This window comes from Bactrocera oleae, chromosome 4 (genome assembly GCF_042242935.1).
Source record: "Bactrocera oleae isolate idBacOlea1 chromosome 4, idBacOlea1, whole genome shotgun sequence".
Taxonomy (NCBI): Eukaryota; Metazoa; Arthropoda; class Insecta; order Diptera; family Tephritidae; genus Bactrocera; species Bactrocera oleae.
The window spans coordinates 34,633,262-34,642,500 of NC_091538.1; the positions used below are offsets into that span (position 1 = coordinate 34,633,262).

General features: G+C 43.3%; 1 protein-coding gene and 1 long non-coding RNA gene across 2 annotated transcripts in view; both read right to left on the reverse strand.

Moving 5' to 3' along the window:
- Phm (Peptidylglycine-alpha-hydroxylating monooxygenase) overlaps window positions 1-9,239 on the reverse strand; it is a 148,176-nt gene that overhangs the window by 127,826 nt on the left and 11,111 nt on the right. The gene's annotated exons all lie outside the window — the stretch shown is intronic.
- Window positions 8,716-9,239, reverse strand: part of LOC138857226 (uncharacterized) — a 7,705-nt gene continuing 7,181 nt past the window's right edge. Inside the window, exon 2 of the long non-coding RNA XR_011396288.1 lies at window positions 8,716-9,239. This exon is cut by the window's right edge and continues 5,222 nt beyond it. This is a non-coding gene — a long non-coding RNA (uncharacterized lncRNA).

Below are 9,239 nucleotides of genomic sequence, written 5' to 3' on the forward strand. Positions count from 1 at the left end.
CCGACTTCAACCAAATCGGTACATAATATTCTTCTCATATTTCTATATTATAGTACGAAAGTGGGTGAAATCGGATTACAACCACGCCTATTTGCTATATAACATCATTTTAAATTCCATCTGATTTTTTCACTTTCCAGTATGCAAATCAAGCAACAATGATTATATCGGTGTAAAACTTTGCGTGAATAATACGTTTAAAGTATGCCACCTTGTGACCAAAAATTATCTAAATTGAACCAAAACTGTTCAAGCTAGGTACTGAATATGTGGACCCCAGTGCCTATAGTTGACTTTTTGCCGAAAATATCGGTCAACATAGAACAAGGCGGCAAGATCCACAAAGAAATCTAAAACGAGTATACCATTTGACTTTGCGAGAGTATAAAATGTTCGGTTACATTCGGTTCTCGGTCAGATATTTTACGCGACCGACCACTGTTGTTGCTGTTGTTGTAACGATTACCTAGTCCCCGTTTGGGTGATAAATTCTAGATTCGTTGTCGTCGAGGTCATCTAACGGGAGGCCCAGGAAACGAGCCTCCTACTACACGAGCCTTCAACTACACAGTCGACCGTAAGACAATTTTATCACTAAATGATGGCAAATCCAAAAAACAATTAAAATAATTAATCGTATGATTCATGGAATTAAACGCCTTCTGTGTTCTGATTCAAGTGATATACAGAACAAGTTAAAACACTTTCTTGACACGTTGAATTTATAAGTTTTTAGTTTTGGTCTTTTTAATGCATTTCCCTTTCTGATTTTTATCAATTTCGTTTTTCATATCATTTCAGGATTTCTAAGAGATTATAATCAACTTAAAAAAACTATTATCAGAAAATCACTTTTATTATTAAGAAATCATAAAAAAAAATATATTTTTCTTTTGTCAACACACTTTCTTGACATACTGTATTTTATTTTCAAAAAAATTAAATTTTCGTGAACTAACATTAGTTCCATATTCGTTTCTGCCTTTTTATGGGTGGTTTAATTTAAAAAGGCATTATAATGTAACTACATTTTTCGGGCACATTTGGTATACCTGGTAAGTATGTATTTATGGTACGCATGTCAGATTATTGAAATCACACATATTTTATAATTGAAAGGGTTACTATAGCATCGCCGGTTATTTATTTCAGTTACAAATTCCTTCCATAACGTTTCAATTCGTCTCCTTACAAAATCCGTATCGAAATTTTGATTATTTCCCATGATTGAGATCATGTTCAATATTTTTGTTTTTGTCCCCAAAAAGTAATAAAATTATGCATAAATATGTTAAATTTCACACTCTAGACGTATTTCTTTTTTGTTTTCAAAATACATTTAGACATGTGAATTCGGATAACTAAACAAATTCATTTCGATACTGTATTAGATTTCTGGAGCAAACACATTTTCAAACATTGTTTAAACTTATCTGAAAATGAAAATCAGAACATATTATATGTGGCTCATTATTTTTATTTTTAAATTTTCAAACGTTATGGTTAAAAAAATTAGTATTGGTGGCATTAAAAAAATTTAAAATTTTAACGAAAGCCAAACCAAAGACACACAAAATTTGTATAATTATTACAAATATTGTAGAAACATTTTTTACTTACATACAGTGGTGGGATTTAGAGCAGGTTCGCCTCCGCGTGGTGCATCCTGGGTAACGCCAAATGACCTGCGGCCTTTACGGCCTTTTTTCTTGAACTCCTGATCTGACCTTTGCTCGACCTGGACATAGCTTGGACAATTAGATGTATTCGGTTGAACCCTGGGCTGGTGGTCTTGGTATTCTGTCACCTGAGTATGCAGGGGTGATACCCTGCAGAAATGGCTGATAGGCTAATGCCAAGGTCGCCTCCGTCCCGTTAAAACCATGGCAGGCCTTGGAGTACGTTCCCCTATCGTCATCATTAAGTTGGTGTGGTAGGTGTTTGTTGAGATGACTCCTTCTTTGCGCTGGTCGGCTCTGAACGCATTGCCTCATAAGGGCGTGCGTCAACCCTCGCCTTGGCCTCGTAACTGAGACAACCTTGGGATCATAAAAGCCGACTAACTTTCCGGGAGACGGATAGCGGCTCTGAGTGGGGACCCAACAAGAACAAAATGCTAACAGACAAAAACAATAAGGACGAGGGAGGAAGCGGGTCGAAACCGACCTCCGCTGTAGTGGACGGTGCCCTGGGGGGACACTTTCACCGAGGGGACGAAAACGTCCCCGGTTAAGGGTGAGAAAGGTAATCCAGGGGGTGCCTGGCGTACCGTCACGGTGGGCGGTAAGGAAGGGGGGGTCGACAGGAGTCTGCCGACGGCAACCTTGGGTAGGGCGGAAGTGCGAGGCGGAATCGCCAGCACTAGCAGAGGAACCTCTTCTAAGTTCATGGGAGTCACAGGGTCCTCGGCGAACGCTAAGGGCCCGGTGGGGAAGCGAGCTAAAAAGCTGAAGTCTGATCGTCGATTGGCTGCCAAGATTTTGGAGCGCTACGGTGGCAAGCAGGCTGATCAGAAATCTGACCAGCATGCTAGCACACTGGAGTGGGCCAAAAAGGTGCTGAGCGACGTGGGCGACGGGAAAGTGGGGCCCAGCGGGCCCCATACCTCAATAAAGCGGCAGAGATCGCGGGAGGGGGAATCCCCCCTCGGCAAAAAACTTCGGGTCGGACCGCACCTATGTTTAGCGAAATCGCTAAACTCGCAAGCTCAGTGGAGCTTGGGGTGTACGACCGAAGCAGGGGAGATGGAGCCATCTCTCATGACGAGTGGAAGCGGGTAGCGGCTGCTATCTCCGCTGTTTTTATGAAGGTGGTCAGGGAAGCCCTGGACCACCCCCTAGATGTGAAAGTGCCGGGTGGAACCTCGGCATTCGCAAACTGATTAGGTGTGCCGACGAACGGTCGGCTCTCCTTTATAAGGAGGCGGTAGCCAGGGTAGGGGAGGTGTGGAAAGGAGCAAGGCTCGAGGCGGTAGCCAAATCGGATCTCCTGATGCGGCCTCGGGCTCGGGTCTGGCTTCCTGTTGCGGTACTGCAACCCATCTCTCCCCACCCAAGACTGGAGGGCACCATATCGGCAAGCGCTGATACTCCTAAACAAGGAGTCCCTCGCTCCTCTCAGTGTCACAAAAGGGGCCATAAGCTATGGCTTCGAGAGGGTCGTTCTCTAGACGCTCCCAACAGAAGCCAGGCTGCTCCTGCGGGGGCGGAAGAGAGTGGGAAAGCTCCCCTCTCGAAAATGGATGTCGACCCTGTCCTCTCGGACGCGGTGAGCACGGGGGGCGGAACGTCAGGTGATGATGGATCCGTCTTCAGTCTCAAACATCTGTTTGAGGATGATGGCGTCGATTTATGGACGATGGTGCGGAACTCGCACTGCTGGAGAGGAGTTTGGAGGATCTTCATCCTTTAACCTCCAGCACTCAAAGGCGGCCTCCGCCGATCTAGTGCTTCGTCTAGGAAGGGACGAAGCCGACGTTGTCCTTATTCAGTAACCGTGGATGAGTAGCTATGGGATATCTGGACTAAGGACAAAAAGCCATAAGCTCCTGGCGGCAAGCAGCCCAGGTAGAACCAGAGCCTGCCTGTTGGTGAGAAATGAACTTAACGTTTTTCTTTTACCTAATTTCAGCAACGAGGACGTGGTCACCGCTAGGCTGGAGGACAGTGCTAGGGAAATCTGGCTTTTCTCAGCCTACATGCCGCACGACGACGAGGTGAAACCACCTCCGAACTTGCTGAGGATGGCTCTGGCAGAGGCCAGGCGCAAAGGAGCCGCGGTTATAATGGGCTCGGATGCCAACTCAAGGCACACCGTCAGGGGGAGCTCGGACACAAACGCAAGAGGTGAGTCACTTTTTGATTTTATTTGCGATGTAGACCTTTTTATCTGTAATAGGGGAAACTGCCCTACTTTTGTGACAGCTAGCAGGGCGGAAGTCCTTGACGTCACGCTAGCCTCTAGGGAAATTGCTCCCTTGATCTCAAAATGGAGAGTTCTAGATGACCACTCCTTTTCTGATCATAAATATATTGGGTTCAGCTTGGACGCCTCGCGCCCGAAGCATAGAACCTACAGAAACTTCAGGAATACCAATTGGGTCCTGTATTGCAGGAAGCTTCGATCAGCTCTTCCAACCGCGCCTGACAGGGATTCGATCCTATCTGCGGACGCGATTGAGGAGCTCGTCGAGGTTTTCAGCTCTGTTAGCAGATCTACTCTTGTAAGCTCCTGTCCTCTGAAAACTCAGAAAAGTAAAGAGAAACCCCCTTGGTGGACTTCGGAGCTAACGGAGATCAGATCTTCGAGTAGAAGACTCTTCAACAAAGCCCGTAAAAGTGGCTCTAGCGACGACTGGGCGTTGTACAAGGCCGGATTGGCCATTTACAAGTCCGACTTGAAGAAAGCCAAGAGGGCTTCGTGGAAAGCCTTCTGCGGCAGTGATATCCAACTTGGCAAACAGAAGCGGCCTAGCCGTCAACCCAAGTAAAACCGAAATGGTTTTATTCACTAGGAGGTATAAGATTCCAAATGTGCCTCCCCCCTCCTTCGGGAGTTCACGTCTTCAACCTGTTGATAAGGTGAAATACCTAGGGCTCATCCTTGATAGAAAGCTTTCTTGGAGGCCGAACATCGAGGAGAGAGTCAAGAAGGCATCGGTCGCCTTATACTGCTGCAGGGTAGCTATAGGGAAAAGGTGGGGACTCTCACCAAAGGTGGTGTTCTGGCTCTACGAAACCGTAGTCAAGCCAATACTGTTCTATGGTGTGTTCGTCTGGTGGAAGGCGCTCGAAAAGACTACCCTGGCTAAAAAGCTTGAACGAGTCCAAAGAGCGGCGCTCATCGGTATCTCCGGTGCACTGCGAACCACACCAACGATAGCTAGAAGCTGGGCTTGTGAAGAGGTCCGAACAAGGACACGCCGCAATTCTCTCCTCCTTACCTGCATTGCTGAAAATTTGGATCACTGCGTCACAGCAGCCACTCGAGGCGGCTTTTTCTCTGCTCATATCCCGTCGAGGGAGATGTGGGGGAAGAAGCCGCTGGAGAAGAGGCGCGGTGAGTTTTTTCACGGATGGGTCGAAGCTAGGAGGGAAAGTTTGAGGGGGGGTTTTCTGTAAAAAGCTCTCCGTCAATCTTTGCTTCAGGCTACCGGACCACTGTAGCGTTTTTCAGGCGGAAGTGGCCGCGATCAAGGTGGCAGTAGAAGTACTGTTACGTAGTGTAGCTTCGTTTAGAGAGGTGAGCATTCACTCCGACAGTAGAGCGGCAATACAAGCCCTGAGTGCGCGAACCGTGCATTCAAAGCTAGTCAAGGAGTGTCTGTCCTCGCTAGAATTAGCATCAGGCTACTTCAATATCAGGGTCGTTTGGGTGCCTGGTCACAGCCGAATCGCTGGGAATTGCAAGGCCGATGAGCTGGCCAGGGGGGGTACCCTTGCCCCGCTCACATCGGAATGGGATCGAGTTGGTTCTCCACTAACGTCTTGCATTCTGGCTCTGGACCAATGGACCTCGCATGCGCTCAGCAGACGCTGGTCGACGACCAGCTCCTGCGCAACTGCGCGATTCTTCTGGCCGAGAGTGGATCGCAGGAGATCGGGGGATATTCTCGCCTTGAACAAAGTTCACCTCGCCGCCATGGTAGGAGTTCTCACTGGGCACTGTCCAATGGGAACCCATGCGGTGCGGCTTAGAATACTACCTGATGGAAGTTGTCAAAGCTGTATGGAGGAGGGTGAAGTGGAAACATCCCGGCACTTTCTCCTCCATTGTCCGGCTTTTGCTAGGTTGAGATTGAAACATCTCGGCAATCACACTTTTGGCGGACCAGAAGATCTGGCCGAAACAGATATTGGCCGTCTCAACAAGTTTGTCATAGGCACAAAGCGCTTTGTCGACATGTAAGGGTCTATTGATCCGGCTCATAGGAGTTTTGGGTACCACAACGGACCAGTGTTTAAGCTGTCCAAGTGTGATCCTTCTTAGGATCGACCCTCTAACCTAACCTAACCTACATACAGTGGTACAGTATATGCAACACGGACATACAAGGCTAAAAATTCTTTTTTTCTTCTATTTGGAATTCAAATACGGTTTTAAATATTTTTATTTATTTATTTATTTCAGCCACCAGGGCCTAGAAAGAGGACTTATATACATGATACCTTATATTCTATTCTTATTAACTATTGTCTATTAATATTAAATACATGGGTATAACTATTAGTTTGAAAAATCTTTAAATCTTTAAGTCTTTAAATTACATTTTTAAACAATAAATAATCTTTAAATAATATACTTTGGAAAGTCTTTAAAACTTTAATTTGTAAATTGCACTGCTCGTATCTATGATACTTTAGGTCTTCTTTTTTTTGCAATTTCTTTCAACCAGGCTACTGCTGCCTTCTCACCTTCAACGCTCAGGATTTCCTCTGTTGATAATATGGTTGTTTGAGTTTCTGTGCATTCTTGTCTCCAGTGATCTATTGCATCTTTGCCTGTACCACACAACCAACATGCTTTTATTTGGTCGTCAGCCCATTTTTTATTTGCGCCTTCTAACGTTTCTCTAACTTTTAAGTATTCTCGAACTTCGCCTGAGTATATAGTTAAGTATCTTTGGTTGTATCTCAGCTTTTCGATTTTGTTCCACTGTAGCTGCCTTTGTACATCCAATCCTCGTGTTTTGACCTCAACTCCAACTGACCTACCCGCGTCTCTTATTGCATCAACTTCTTGACTGAGTCCACATTCATTTAAAAACTTCCTTTTGTAGTTCAGGCTCACTTACATCCTCTTCCTCTGCATCTTTCCATCAGGCAACCTTTGACCAGGCCTTCTTTTTCAATAATTTTGCTTTCGTAATTAATATCCAGTTTCACAAATTTAGTCTTAGCTTTTCTTGTTTAGTCTCTTCTAGCAAAATGCAGTCCGGTGTACATTTTTCTAATCCAAGTGTTCGCTTGAGGTACTTCTTTTGAATTTTTCCCATCTCTTCAACATCTTCCCACCTCCATATTTCGGCTCCATATGCCATTATACTGACTACAAGGCTGTCGAACATTTTTATTCTCCTTAGATAGTCTTTCTTGAAAAGACGGTCCCCTATACTCCAAGTATGTTTCATTACTATAACAGCCTTTTGACTCTTTCTTTGATATGAGCTCTATTTTTTCCGCTGCTTTTGAAGATGTACCCCAAGTAGGTGAATTCATTTACTTCTTCCAGCTGTCTTCCTTTCCACAACCAGTCAGTTTTTTTTCTCTTGCCGAATGCGTTTTTAAAAACAATTACCTTGGACTTATTTTCATTCAATATCAGTGTTTTCTTATCTAAGTATTTCTCTAGTCTCTTGATCATCTTTTTTAACTCTCCTTCACTGGTCGCTAGCAGCATTACGTCGTCAGCATATTCCAAGCTCTAAATTTTATCTTTTCCTATGACAACCCCGCCGGTTTGTCCTTTACTTAGTTCTATTCGCAGATCAGCCATTAGTATTATGAAGGGTGTAGAACTTAGGGGGCATCCTTATCTTACTCCATCCTTTGTCCAGAACTCCTCCTATCGCCTACCATCCACTCTTATTTCTTAATATGTAGATGTTGTCGATGGTTACTCTGCCCTTTCAAAAACCAGCTTGAGTTTCTGGAAGGATTCTTTTCCCGTCGATGCCGTTTGATAATCTATCATTCAGAATCATTGCGTAGATCTTATACGCCATGTTCAATCGTGCAATGCCTCTGTAGTTTTCCACGCTTCCTTTATCGCCTTTTTGTACAGTGGCGCAACTAGCCCAGTTTTCCAGTCTTCAGTTATTCCTTCTCCACGCCGTATCCTTTTTATTAGATTGCATATCCCTTGTTGAGTGTTACCTTGTGCAAAGATCCAAGCTTCATTTGGGATACCATATTCACCAGTAGCTTTTTTCCTCTTAAGTTTTCTTATTTGCATTGTTATTTCCTCATCTGTTAAATATTCTTCTTTTTCTTCATCTCTTCTTCTATAATAATCTAATTGCCTACCGTATTTGCTTGTTCTCTTGTCAAAACGAGTCTAAGATGTTCACACCATTTTTTCATGCGGATGTCTTTGCTTATTTCTGACCTAGACTTCCTACATTTGTTGATGTACTGCCACACCTTCTTTTCAGTATTTGCGTTTTTTATTTCTGAAATCTCGTTCTCTTTCATTTTACTTTCTTTTTCAAAGCATAGTTTTCGGAACTCCTTTCTTTCTTTTAAGTAATCTTCTTTTGTTGCTTGGCCTTGACTCCATTTTATTAACTTACCTTTTGACCTTCTTTTTCTTATTTTTGCATTCTTTATCCCACAATTTTTTCGGCTAAATTTCACCTAATTTTCTTTTCCATGTTTTCTTCATGGAATGGGCATATGGTCTAATTCAACTCTATCCAACACTCAAAATAGTTTTACCTGTACTAAGTTTTCAACACCTATTATTATGTATTCAATCTGAGACTGTCCTGATTCGACAAGAAATGTGAAACTTCAGTCTTTATCACCATTTGTGTTTTCATTCAGCACACATCACCCTTTTTCTTCTATAATACTAGTTAGTAGCTCACCTTCTGTGTTGCACTTGTTGTCTTTGTATACCCTCTTCTTCGGGTCTTGCGTATAAGCTACTTTGTGACCTGTTCTTGCATTGAGATCACCACCTACCACAAACACAAAATTATTATCTTCAACAACATTGTCTTTTCTTACACCAGTTATTATTCCACCACTAGCTCTCCCTTTTTTTATTTTTTCTCTTTTCGCTGCTTTACACTTCCTTTCGTACACTTTTGGGAGTCTTTTAGCTAATTTTTCACATCCCTTACTTTCTACCCATGTTTCAGTTAAACAGTACATCATATTGTCTAAGAAAAGCCCTGTCTATTAAAAGTCCTCTTTTCTATATTACTTTTTATTTGTTGCCACGAGAGCCACATTTTTCTATATCCTACTTTAACAGTATGATTGTTTTTTCTTATTTCTTTCGCTTCTTGAGCTATTCTCCACTGCACTTCTCTTTCTTCACGCGTGAGTTCGTTTTCAATGAAAATCTTCGTATTTACTAGCACTTTTTATTCTTCATGATTTCCTTTTTGGATTCCCATTTTTTCAGTTTCACAATCACCACGTTTATATCTTTAACTTGTAGCCAGATGTCTACAGCATCTACCTTCACTCTAAGCTTTTCTTCTATAAACCTTACAGTCGTTTGCTTTATCT